The following is a 14,339-nucleotide window of genomic DNA, read 5'->3' as shown; positions in this document are numbered from 1 at the left end:
AACCACTTTGTACTTCACCTAATAATACAACTGGAATCCACTTTGAAGGAAAATTGAGGCAAAAGCTCCTGTACAAATCAGGGAGACTGCAAACAAACAAAGCATTAAAGTAAAATTGCCCAAAAGAAGACAACAATAAGAATCTGTAATACCCTGAACAGAACGCAAGAAGGCACTTAAAGATGCATTCAGAACTAATGGTGACATTAACTCGATAAAGGCATATGCATCCAAAGAATCCCTGAAGCAATCTATACCCCATGACTATGGCATCAGAGTAGCTGCTTTTGAAAAATTAACACCCCATTACCATGGAATAACCACAATGTTCAAAGGCTTTATAAAAGCACGAGACAAAATTTGGCAGTTGAGATGCAATGACACAAGCTGAGAGGGAGAAGTAAGAGCACATAGAAATAGCTTTTCCTTGGCATTGCCTTTTGTAAGAATAGCTAGGGAAGAAAGTGTCTACTCAAAGTCATTCTGGGAAGGTTTTGATGTTGATGTAATTTGTTCTGAAGATGTGAACGTCAAGAGGGAGAGAACTCTTTAACCACTCATTTATATCATTGTTTGTAAGTGAATCAGGAACCTTCATGTGTTTGCAGCATTAAATGTGCCAAAGATAAGAAATGCTTATCTTGATGAAAAGGAGGCTCAGGGGTGACCTTGCAACTGTCTACAGCTATCAGAAAGGAGGTGGCAGCCAGCTGGGGGTTGGTCTCTTTTCCCAGGTAACTAAGGATAGGAAAAGACATAGCCTTAAGATGCACCAGAGAGGGTTAAGGTGAGACATTAGAAATTATTTTTTCACAGAAAAGGTGACTATATATTGGAATAGGGTACCTAGGGAGGTGGTTGAGTCCTGTCCCTGGAGATGCTTAAAGACTGGACACAGCATTTGAACCTAATTGATTCTATGATTCTGTATTTTCATAAAATGCAGTGGATGCTTTCTTTTTTGACACCTAAAATACATAGAAATTATTAATATCCACTTTATTTCTGAGATAATATCTTCCTTCCTGAGAATATATCTCACCTGCTCTGACTACAGATCACTATTTACTACTTCCAGTTCAGTAGCTGAGGACAAGAGGAGACTGACTAGTAATCTAGACTGACTAGATTACTAATAAAGTCTTGTTAAAGGTCATTTTTCCAAACCTTTTGTCCAGACTGAGAAGTGTGTCAGGCATTTGAGTAATTATTATTTAGCGTTCCTGTCTGTCCCGATAGGTTTCACTAATGTTGCTTCCGTAAATGTCAGCAAGTCCTAACCTTATTTGTACTAGAAAAGCATTGTTGAATGCGTAACAGCATGCCACATATTAGTCATGGTGTTGGTATACAGCTTGGGTTAGAAATTACTAATCTTTGGAAGAAAATGTAAAACAGTATTTGATTGTAACTTTAGTTTTATGATATTAATTGCTCTCTTCCCTGTACAATGAAAAAAAATTCTTTGAGCATCGGCATCACAAGACAGACATCCATATGAAAATCAGTTTTTGGTGAAGATTCTCACTGGGTCAAAATCACATTTTAAAAGATGCCGGTTTTCTTATTTCTTAGTACACAAAGTTTCATAGAGATTCTAATAGTTTTAGGGGTTGAAAGGACATAAATGTTTTTCTTATTTCTTAGTACACAAAGTTTCATAGAGATTCTAACAGTTTTAGGGGTTGAAAGGACATAAATGTTTCTCAAATAGGTCTATTCTTCTAAAAACATCTGTTATTTGAGCACTTCTTGCTGCTGCCATATGCACGTGGTCAGGAGTGCACTTTAGCTTTTGAACAAAAGTCCATTGAGTTAGAGAAATGCCATCTATTCCTAGATGAGTACCAAATTTCAGTATTGATTCTTTGGTAGAATCTTTCCTGATAGTTCTCATTTTTCTTATAATATCAGGATTTATCTTGATAATTTTGTAACATCTCCAGCAAGAAACCCCAATGTTCACATCATCAGAGGGCTGAAAAACAAGGTAGCCAGGAAATACTTTATCAGGTTTTGATACCTTACAACACAGAGGATATTATCGTTAGCTAAATCCTAGGCAGCATCATGCCTTTAGATTTAGCCTGATAAGAAAACCTAAGGACAAACAAAAGTTATCAATATGGCAGCAAAAGATTCGATTTCTTTAAAATTTTTCCTTTCTTCAGTAAATAATAAAATAATTAACAAGATTTGTTCTGGCACAGGTTATCCAGATGATGTAGTTTCTCAAAACCATCACACCATAGGGGATTTTGTGTCACCTGGGAAAAAGCATTCCCTCTGGAATGAATATTCACAAAAAGTGGTGCTGAGGTCACAGGAGACAAATAAAGCAAATGAATACAAAATAAACCAAAACCAAATCTAAAGTAGAATCAGAATGTTGTTTGAAGGCTATTAAACTGAACTACAGAAGATGCTTGCACTGGTTAGAGTCAGACAAATACTGACTGGGGTCTGTAGAAGCATGCACCCCATGCAGACAGCAGCCTTGGAGAAGCATTCCTGCTGTAGCTGTACAGGAGGGGCACTGAGGACTCAATATTTTAATGGATATGCTGGAACAGGATTTGAATAAATTTTGTCACTTTCAACTAGGGAGGTGTGATATTTCTGTAATGTGTCTTTCCAACTAGTATAGACTGTTGGCTAAGTGCTTTGATTAGGATTTAATCAGGCTAGCTGTGAATATTTTCTACCGACGTATGTCATGTTCTTTTGACAAATATTTATCTGTTTTCTCAGGTCTTAGGTTTATCTTTTCCAAGTACCCATGGGTTTCTAGTGCTGCAAAGATATTTTGTTAAAAGATTTCTGGCCCTATATGTTAAAATGCTAGCTTTATCTTACTCATTTTAAGTCGGGAAGACAATTTTTTAACATGAATTATAATCTTCAAGGTGTTAGCACCAAACAGTGCTTTCAACAGGAAAAGAGAAAGAATTTGCTTTTGGTTATTTCACTCAGGAAGAGCAAAGCTTCTGGAGTTAAAATATACTTTTTTTTTTTTTTTTTTCTCATGAAAGCAAAGCAGATCTCTGTGACTGGTAGATATGGGGAAGGAGGTGGGAAAAGAGACATTAACCAGGAAATCTCAATTGCAGTTCAATGAGGGCACTCTCTGAAAAACTTCTTAGTTAAAATTAAAGTTCCTAGGGAAATTGATAAAGAGAAAATTTAAGTGTTCAGTGCTGTTTCAAACTGAAGTACAGCATGCACTTTAAATTATGTGCCTCCTCAGTCTTAATGAGATTCTCGAAGTGAGCAAAAGAACACAGGAGAAAAAACAAAAAATTAAAACAAAAATTCTGGTTACTTACAGTCATCTTTCCTGAGGTTTTTTTTGTTTGTTTTTCATTGTGAAACACATTATTTAAAACTGATAAAAGGGTGACCCAGAACTCTTGTTTTGTGCAACTGGATATAGTAAAGATATAAGTAGAGTTGGGAGTAGTTTTCTTTATTCCACTTCAGAATAGCTACACTTAGAGTTGGAACTTCTCTACTGATTTTTCTAAATGTGGATTTAACTTCCAGAAAAAGACCTTAGTTTCTTTCCAACTTTAGTTTCTATTACTAAAGATGAGGCTGGCATATTTTAAGAGAGCAAGTGATAAGGTAATGGGACACAATATGGAAACCAAGCTAAATCTTTAATATATATAGGCTGGATTGTCGGATTCAACAGAAACGCTAGTGATAATGATGTCTCCTTTATGGAAGAGAATGATTTAAAGAAAATTTCTTATTATGAAAAGGAATGCAACGTGGGGAATAACGTGGAACCAAATTCATGGAGTGAAAGCCCTGGTCTCATTCTGGTTCCATTGTTCAGGGAAAAAGAAAGTTTAAGACATCAAGAACTCTGTAAATACTTTCTAAGAATCAATCTGTGTATTAATTGTGTTGGAAAGCAAGAACATCAAATAGTAATACTGCTGAAGACATTGTGCAAACTTTTTTCTTTAGGCCAAAAATAGTGAGTTAGTGGCTAGCCAAAAATAGTGATTTTTGCGGATTGTTTTTATTAGAAGCTGGAATTCATGACAGTAAGGTTAGGTGACCTCGATAAATATAGCTACTAAAGTAGATATCAAAAAAGCAAGAGAAACACCTTACCTTGCTTTGGCAAACATGCTCCCCCCAGGTCCCATATTTTGGCTTTTATCTTGGTGATTTTGTGCTGTGGTGGAGCCTACTCCTCTTTTTTACCAGATTTATCTCTTTGTTTTTCTTTTTTCTGTCTCTCCTTTTCACACTGTCCTAAAACTCTTCTCGGCACAGTCTCCAGAATGCATTATATAATTTTCAAGCACCTTTGTATATAATTTTGGGATGGAAATTTTGCTAATTAAGCCTAGTAGTGTGTATAGGAGTGTGTATACTGCACATATAACAATAAAATATTATATGATCTTGGCTGGTTGCCAGATGCCCACCCAGTCACTCTCTAACTCCTTTTCCTAAAAAGGACAGAAGTAAAAAAATGAGAAAGCTTTTGAGCTGAGATAAAGACAAAGAGCTCATTTGTCAGTTAGGGTCACAGGCACACATTGCCCCATACTGTGGGTGCTGCTAAAAGAGGATGGGAAATGGGGGATTAGAGCCCATAACAAGCTTGTCTCAATCAGTGAGGACAGCAAAGAAAGGCAGGGGGGTTGTGTTTTGGTTTGGAGGTTTATTGTTTATTTGCTTTAAACAGGAGTCATGGATTTCTTTTAGCTAATTACAGTGCAGGAGTACTAGTATTTCCTCACCCAGGATGATGGATTTTCAGCAAGGTGACAGGTGGAGCTGATTTTGTTGTAGACAACAAGAATATACACTGCCAACAATGAATTCAGCCTGTTCCATTTCAATAATGTAAACACTAATTATCAGGCTCTCAGAAGAGCTAAATTGTATTTTACTGATGACCTTGTTCCTGTTTATAGACTCAGTGGCCTGGAGGCAGAAACTGTGAGAGAAGGAAAGCTGTGAGAAAGGTGGACGGAATGATAAAATAAACAAGAAGCACGACTTCCCTTGAGCTAGATGAATCTATTAACATTTGTTTCATTTCCATATGTCTTCTTAAAAAGTTTATTACAATTTCCCATAACAGCACTGTCTGCAATACTTGACATTTCAGTTATGAGGCTCAGCCCTTGGCAGTGAATTATTGTAACCTACATCTACGCTGGTCAAGCCTTCTTCCTCTCTCTGTGACTATCCATATTTTTCAGCAGTTGGCTTATTTTGGATGCTGTCCAATCCCTTCTATCAGAAGACTTTTCACCACAGGGACCCTTCCAAGGGTCTACATCTGGTGGATTTCCAATATCTGTCTTTATGTTTTTTTCTTGAGAAGCAATTGTTCAGAATACTTTAAACTTTCCAAAAAATAGAGTGCTGTCTTGAGGCAGGCAGAGAAAGAAATAATAGGAGAAGTTTCATTGACTTGGTCTCTAGAGTTGGGATTCCAGGGAAAGGTAAAGGTCAACAACTACTTACTGTCAGGTCCACTAATTCTTCATCGTTGTATAATGGAGCTGAGTATGGGTAAATTAAAGTCTAGCAGTTTAACACTACAGAGGTAAGTAAACTTCAAAGTGAAAAGCTCTTGGTCTAAGTGCTTTGTTCTAGCAAATTATTAATTTACTTCTCAACCCAGCAACAGAACAACTTTGAACTGATTCTTACTAATTCATGGCTGTAGATTGTAGGTAACTTCTTGAGCACTTTCTTTCCTTAATTTATTTAATTAATTCTGAATTAAGAGGATGTCCAATTTTGGCCCACTCACTTCAAGACATTGAGGTGTTACAGTGGATCCAGAGAAGTGAAGCTGGTGAAGGGTCTAAAGAGTAAGCCTTGTGAAGAGCAGTTGAGGGAGCTGAGAGTGTTTGGCCTGGTGAAGAGGTGTCTCAGGAGTGTTCTTTTAACTCTACAACTGCCTGAAAGGAGGTTGTAGCAACGTGGGGAGCAGCCTTTTATACCCAGACAGTTAGTGACAGGACATAAGAGAAAATGGCCTCAAGCTGCACCAGGTGAGGTTCAGGCTGGACATCAAGAGAATTGCTTTCATAGAAAGGGTTGTTAAAAATTGCAATGGAATGCCCAGGAAGGTGCTAAATTCACTATCCCTGGAGGTGTTTATGAAGTAACTGGATGTAGCATTTAGTGCTACAGTCTGGTCGACAAGGTGGTCATCAGTTAAAGGCTGGACTCAAAGATCTCAGATATATTTTCCTACCTAAATGATTCTGTGATTCTGCAAAATAATGCAACACCTAATCTGGATGCATTTTTCAGCTCTTAAGCTCTTAAGTGAGGTAAACTTCTCTGGAAAACCCTTGCAGCCTCTAACTTTTTATAACATTATAGAGTGTAAGTGCAATATTTTATCATGTATCTTTCATTGTTTATTATAAAATAATAACAAGTAATTTATTATATTCACAGGAATTATTGAATTATACTTTCCTCTAGGCTGGTTACCAGAAAAATAGACCACAAGGTAGGAGTTCTCTCCTTATTTGCATCAATAGTCAACAATTTTTTATTTTTTTTTTAATACTTATTGAAATGAGGGCTGGGTCAGGGAACAGGAAGATGGGGGAAAATAATTAAAACACCACAAAAAAATAACCTGTTAGTGGAAACTAGGTTTTATAAAATTTAGAATTACAGAAAACTGATGAACAGATTATTTTTTAAAATATACTTGTAGACTTAATTTATCTACTTCTTTTAGCTGCTGTTTTGCTGTTCCATCTCAGCTAACAAGCAAAATCTCCTGTGGTTAAATAGCATTTGTCTGCTCCTGCTATCAAACTAATACAACGAGCTGCACACAGCTATCTGCAGCAAAACTCCCACTGACACCAATAGCCCAGAATCAGTAAATACAGCATCAAAGATAAATTCTGCATGTACATTTAGTTTCATCACACATTTTGTTATAGACATTAAAATGCTGTATTTCTACTTTATTTTTTTTACTGTCTTCTTCTAGTTCAAACTAATAAGGAATAAAGCACTAACACAGAAAGAGTTTTGACACAGAGAAATAATTCTGGGACTTCTTGACTTAAATTTGTTAGCACTCTAATTCTGTACTTGAATAATTTCTTTGTTGATTGTTGCTCCTTGTATCTGTTTGACAGAAATATTAAGGATGTTATTCTATTCCTATTTTCCCATCCTAAGAACTATTTCAGGGAATATGTAGACATATAAGTAATTACAGTATTTACAATGTGGTAGGTTTTCATCTGCAATCCCTTTACCTAAGCTAAACAGCCATGTCTGTTTTATTGATTTATTTATGAAAAGTAAATACAAACATGTAATCTTCACTTTCTAGGACAACACTTCCTAGGAATTTGTTCAGGATTACCATTGCCAGAATGTCTAGAATAGGCAACATTTATTGCTCATTAAATGATAAACATGAAGTTTATTGTTATGGACATATGATGGAATTGTTTTCCAGAGCACCTCTAAGAAAAGATGAAGAAGTCTCATAGATAGAAAATCCTATATAAAAAGTGACCAGTGCTTCCTGCTCTTAGGAAGAAGTGAAATGAAATCTGATCATTGCTAAATTTGCCACTTCTTCATTTTAGAAATGCTTGCATTAAGGTATTTTAACTCCTAGGTAAAATAGAAGAGTTTGACTATTTATTTATTCCAGACAAGCATTATTTTTGATTTTTACCTTGGATACAGTAGGATTCCATGGACAAAGCTGAGATATTTTGATTTGCGAATATTATGTATCTGATCTTTTCTTTGTTCAGACTTTTTACAGAGGACTACTTCAGCCAAGTACTTAAATTTCTGCATTTCTGAGTAGCAACTCTCCCAGAACTATATATATATATATATATATACACATAGATAGATAGATTATAGATATAGATATAGATATAGATATAAATATATCTGTGTCTAATAAAATTAAGTTTTAAGAACACTGATTTAAAAGATATTAAAAGCATCTTGGATTTTTTTCCCCAAAATGTGGGGTTTTGTTTAATTTTGGTTTGGTTTTTTTTGTTGTTAGTTTGCATTTGTTTTGTTGGGTTTTTAAATCTAGATTAATCAACATAGAATTTCCTAGGTGAGGTTAGTCATTATGGATTCAGCTTAACATTTCTTCTTTTACGTGTTCTCATGTGAAAGCTGTTCCCCATTTTTTAAGTACTTTGTCTTTTTTTGAGATTTTTTTTGAGTAGGAGAAAAAAAATGGACTTTTTTTCTTTAGTCTGAAAATTTCAAATATCAGAATATTAGAAATTTTTTTTAAATATAAATATTAGATTTCTTGTTCATGTTATGCAGTTCTCTGAAGGCTATTTTGGGCATATGATTGATTAATTCCACTATAATGTGTGACAGAGGGTGGAAAAGAGAAAGAGATTGGGTGGAGGCTAAAGAGGGGTGAGAGAAAAAAAGAGAGAGAGTGAAAGGATCCCCTTGTCCCCAGTCAAGATATTGATTAAATTTCATTTCTTTGGATAGGTTCAGGAACCAGTTAAAATCAAGAACTGTGTAAGGATGTTGAAGAATATGAATGGAAGCAACTATGGACGGTATTAAAGCTTTGCCCAGAAGTGGCTATAAAAAGGATTGAAGCTTTGCCCAGAAATTTAAGTAGAGCTGAACTGGGAAACAATTGCCCTTTGCTGAAGCTGTATCAGAAATCTTCCAATCCAATGCAAGAAAAAATAGGTCTATAATAAAATTAGGGTAAGGAATACTTTTTCTAGTTGGGACACCTTTACTGGACAAGATTGCAATATGGTGCCTTCAACAACATTTAGGTCCTTATTAGAAGCATTAAAAAACATGCAAGAGTTTTTCCCCTCACTGAACAGATGCAGCACATGCCTGAGGATAAAAAAGTCCTCATGCTGCTTCCAACATGCTTCATAGACCCAAGGGTTTGAGTCAAGGCAGGATAAGAGGGTAATTCTTCCTCTAAGTTCTTTCATTTCCTAGTATCTCTGCGGGGACTTTCAATAAAGGAGTCAAATTATTGTAGTGCTTTCTGTGAAGTGGAAACTTGTCTTGTGCCTACCTACTAGAAGACACAGCAATCAATTCAGCTCACTAAGAGAAGAGAGCTACAGAGCAGCTGTCCAACAGCAGCCAATTAACTCGGAGAACAAGATACAGCTCCCACTGCTCAATACTACATCTTGAGTGTTTTGTCTCCTTAGAAGTATAGAGGAAGGTAACAAATTTAAATTTAAAAAAAAAAAAAGAAAGCTCTGAAAGGTGAAAGCTCCAAGTTCTAAATAATGGGCTATGACTACTGATTTCCTATTCTCATTACCAAAAATGCCACTAAAATTGCAAACAGTGAATACCTATATCTATACATAGCACTAACATTTTTGTGTAATCTATTGGCCCCAAATGTAAGCAATGGCTGCAGGCTGTTGGTGAGTAACATTTGCAGGGGATAGAAACACAACATATTTTTTGTCTTGGCACATTTGTTGCTTGCTAGTGGCTTGGGTCTATAATGTTGCAAAGAATCTGCTGAGGCTGATTCAGTGTGCAAGCTATTACCCCTTGTTGCTCATCCATACAGAGACAAATGATGCTGTTGGGGAGAGCTTTAATGTATCATGAATGATATCAAGGCCCTTGGGGTGATAATGAAGGGCATGAGAATGCAGGCAGTGTTCTTGGTCTTGCTGCTGAAGGGGAAAAGCTTAGTTCAAAGTGCACTGCAGGAAAATCCTAGTTGCATGGCTGGTGCTGAAGCAGGATTTCATATTTTAGGAGTGTGGAATCATTTTTGAAAAGTAAGGACTTCTAGGGACAAAAAGGCATGTGTCAGGACCTTAATTTATATATATATATATATATATATATTTTTTTTTTTTTTTTTTATTTTTTTTTTTTTTTTTTTTTTTTTTTGCAACAGACTTGATAATCTAGTGGGGAGGCTTTAGATTAGATTATTTTGAGGATAGACATGGTAACCCAAGACACATGTAGACAAAAGAAGGCACTCCCCAGGGCTCAGCATAACACAGAAAGTTCTGCTCCATCTGTTGAAGCCTAAGGGACTATCACATATGACTGTATGCAAAGTCATGAACTTTGGGAAACAACAAGGACCTAGAAGTGTGTGCTCTGTTGTAGAGTTATTATCTTACTGAGATTAAAAAGAAATGATGGAACAGCACCATCCCCTGAACTAAAGTTGCTCAAGGAGAGGCTTAGATTGGATTTTGGGGAAAAAATCTTCACAGAAAGTTATCAAGCATTAAAAAGTCTACCCAGGGAAGCACTTGACTCAACATCCCTAGAGTTATATAACAGAAGTGCAAATGTGGCACTTTGGGACATGGTTTTGTGGTGGATTTGAGAATGCTGGGTTAACAGTTGGATTTGATTATCTTAAAGGTCTTTTCCAAACTAAATAATTATATAATTCTTTGAATGGAGATTTCTGTTGTTTGATTCAGGCTCTTTAGGAAATGTAGAGAATAGAGGATGGAAAGGTTACACTCTAGGCAAAGGACAGTTTTCAATGTGTGCAAGCAAGTGAAGAGTCAGCTGAGATCTTATTGCTGAGGATCAACAAGCAGATGAAAGCACCAGAAATCGTGCCAGGTGTTATGGATTGAGAAGGAAGTAGACAAACCTCATTACAGCTGGAGGAAGCCTCATAACTACAGGCACTGGAACTGGTGGGGGACTTTAACTACACTGCTAGTCTTTGAAAGGGCAACATAGAAATGTGATTCAGATTTCTAGAGTATGTTGATGAAACAGAGGATCAACAAGCAAACTCTTCCCTGGTGCTTACTATGAATTAGAAAGAACAGCCAGACCTGTGAAGTCTGAATTCAGCATTGGCAGAAACTTCAAGACTGTGAAGCTTAAAACCCTGAGAGAAGTGATCAAGACTAATAGTAGAATTATAGCCCTGGAATTGAGAATAGGTATAGGCTTGTTAAGAATCTGCTTGGCAGAATCCTGTAGAAGACTGCTCTAAAGGGCAAAGAGGCCCAGAAGTTCTTGATAGTCAAACTGACCTCCTGATGTACAAAACCAGTATGTTTCAACTTGAAGAGTGTTACAGCCATGGCAGAAGGCCAGCACTGATAACAAGAGCTCCTGACTGAGCTCAAATATGAAAAGAATGTATGCAGAAGCTAGAAGAAGGGATGAGCTACCACAGAGTAATTCAGAGACATCTCATGAGCATATATAAATGCAGTAAGGAAAGACTAATCTCAGAGTTTTAACTCACATAGAATGTGAAAGACTGTGAGGGTTTCTATAATACACTGTAAGCAAATGGAAAGATAAGGAAATGTAGTCCTACTTCTCATTGGAGTCAGATGCTCAGTAACAAAATATAAGAAAAGCCTAATGCAGTCAATGTGGAGTTTTTCCCTTATTTTTACTGGTGAGTTTGGGCCTAGGGTCCTTAGGACTAAAGATAGAATCCATAAGAGCAAAGTATTTAGTCATAGTGGAGAAAGAAAAAGCTAGAAATTATTTGAAGAAATTTCACATACAAAAGTGTACAGGATCAGATGGGATATAACTCTTTTTAAAAGGACATGGCAATCAGAGGAGGTTCCTGATTGCTTGAGATCTCGTGTCTGTCTTCACCTAAGTCAAAAGAGAGGATCCAGGGAACTGCAGACTGGACAGCTTCAGCCCCATTCCTGGAAAGACTATGAAATAAATCCTCTCTAAAGCCAGAGGTGTATAGAATTGATAAGGTATTTGAGAAGTCCACATGAACAATTGTGGACAATGAGCATGATTTAACAAGGACAAATTGTGTTTGAACAACCTAATAGTTTTGATACAGCTAATTGGTGAAAACAACAGAGGAAAAATAGTGCATGTGGATAACTGAAGCCAGTTACTAGTGGCAGTCTTCCTTGGTTGGTACCAGAGTCAGCACTGCCAGTGTCTTTATTCAATTTAAACTAAAAATATGAAATATTTTATAAATTTAATAAAGACAAAAAACAAATAAATGAGTATGTATACACTGGCAAAAACATAAATATTACTAGAACACTCTGCTGCTCATATAATGCCACTTTTACTTGCAGCTCCATAGTCTGTGGCAACTGAATGGGCTTTCCCAACTAAAAAAAATCCCTTTCATCTTATGTTAGCTCTGTTGGTTAAATTTTATTTAGCCATTAGAGGATCAGTTAAAAATTCCTTATTCTACTTCCTAAAAATGTAAATTGAATTACTCTAAATTTACTCCATATGGTCTTATCATTTGATATTTTAAACCACTACTACAATTTACAAAATCCCTAAGTGGGAAATTTAACAACAGCAGGACCAAGATTTTTCCACCATCTGAAGAGACTGAGCAGTCAGGATTCCATCTTTCCCCTCACCTTTGCTAATCAACTCTGTTACTAATGCTGCCTATAATCTCTAATTAGATCTGTTCTCACCTTTGGATAGAGTGCTGAACAACAAGATTTAGTGAAATGCATCCCTGCCCATGACAAAGGGGTTGTAATTAGATGGCCTTCAAGGGCCCTTCCAACCCAAGCCATTCTATGATTCCATGATTCTATGATTTCTATTGGCTATTGATAATAAAGGTTACAATTACTTATTCTGAAATGTAGATTTTATTTATAACTATTTATATACAACTATAATTTATTAAAAAATTACTGTAGGTGTGACAGAATACTGTGGAAGAAACACATGGGTAATGTTTCTTAAAAAACAGTCTAAAAGATTATGATATTCAAGTATAGAAGAAATGCCTGATGATATTAAAAATCAGGAATAAGTATATTAAGTAAAATTCTGATCACTTTTGAATGCATTGAGTCAATAATACCTACCCACGTGAAACAGTGCAGAAGTTCATAGAAGAAGAGAAACTCACCAGTCTGTTTTATGAGCCTCACTTGTAGCTTCATTCAAAAATTATTAATTACTTATCATTTTAAAATGTCATTCCTTTTGAAATCAATGCTGCAGAATCTTTTATCCAAAATTTTATTTCTATAATGGAAAATCAGGGACAATTGTCAAACTACTTTTAAAATAACTAAAATGGTAGTGATCTTTATGTCTGTTTATCTACCTGCAGGTGATTAATTATTCTTTCAAATTTTTAAATCTTTCTGTGTCTCTCATTTAACAGACCCTCAAATACTACATCCAGGAGAGAACACCAGGTAATTTAATTTGCCTCTTGCATAGCATAAACTATATTATGTGACCAATTTATTTTGTCATTGAATCTTCTAATATGTGCTTGGATAAAACGCTTCTTTCTGAAAGGAACCAAACTGACTTGAAAGCACCAAAAATTCTCTACTTTCTCTCATAATTTGCTATTATGACCAGTCCCTCACCCTGCTAAAAAAAAAAAAAAGCTTTCTGCCTCACAATGAGATTGAGCACCATAAGAACTTTATCTATTCCTCTCAACGCATTTGATCTCCTCTTACTCTCCCTGGGAAAACCTTAATTAATATTGCAAAAATGTAAAGGTCAAACTTTCATTTATAAATGATATTTAAAAGTCAGTGTAATTGGCAGCATCTTGCAGAGTGCCAGGTGAATCTCCTTTAGCGTTATCTAGAGAAGAAGATTTCATCCCACACACTTCTATCAGTGATATAAGGATTTTTTTCAGTATTAGCTTTAGCTCTGTAACCTACTTTACATCTTCCAGGCTGTAAAATATCATGCAAAGAATAGATTCTTTCTGGTTTACTTACTAAACTTTCAGTACGCTGCATGTCGCTATCTGTAAGAGAGAAAAATCTGACTGGGACATGAAAACTCATTTAGATTGCAATGACAATATTAAAATAGTTACCGTTTGAGAGTTTTGTCACTATATAATGAAGACTCACCATGAAAGGTAGCTTTCACTTATTTTTAAATGGACACGTCCCCTTTGGTAAAACTGTATCATTTCAGATCTATTAAGCAGCCAGGGACAGAGTCCTGACAGGCATTTCCTTCTGCACCTGCAGAGAAGTCAGCCAGCAGAATGGCCAGAGTAAGATTAATTACTTTTCATTAGCTGCATTTTACATTCATTTATAGGCAGTTCTCTTCCCACTCAATGATATATGTTTATTTTTAATTTTTTTTTTTTTTTTTTTTTTTTGAAAAGCAAAGACCCACAGGTTTTTGTTGAGTTCATCCATTAGGAAATAACATCTTAGGGCTTAACTTTGAACCTGTAACACTGTGCATAATGCAGAAAAGCAGGTGCAAATTGACATCTGTATGACTTTATTGTCTTCATCTGCAATATTAATAACCTCATGCTTTCCAAAAAGTAGTTTTTGTGTATTGTT

General features: G+C 35.8%; 1 long non-coding RNA gene across 1 annotated transcript in view; it reads left to right on the top strand.

The window, feature by feature from the left end:
- Nucleotides 1-14,339, top strand: part of LOC135308001 (uncharacterized) — a 33,028-nt gene that overhangs the window by 10,486 nt on the left and 8,203 nt on the right. The window contains exons 3-6 of the long non-coding RNA XR_010368572.1: nucleotides 6,451-6,505; nucleotides 8,515-8,742; nucleotides 13,166-13,199; nucleotides 13,954-14,035. This is a non-coding gene — a long non-coding RNA (uncharacterized LOC135308001). The remainder of the gene's footprint in view (nucleotides 1-6,450; nucleotides 6,506-8,514; nucleotides 8,743-13,165; nucleotides 13,200-13,953; nucleotides 14,036-14,339) is intronic.

Source organism: Passer domesticus, chromosome 1, assembly GCF_036417665.1.
Source record: "Passer domesticus isolate bPasDom1 chromosome 1, bPasDom1.hap1, whole genome shotgun sequence".
Taxonomy (NCBI): Eukaryota; Metazoa; Chordata; class Aves; order Passeriformes; family Passeridae; genus Passer; species Passer domesticus.
Note: the sequence above shows the minus strand (reverse complement) of the source record. Positions and strands in the feature narration are given on the sequence as shown.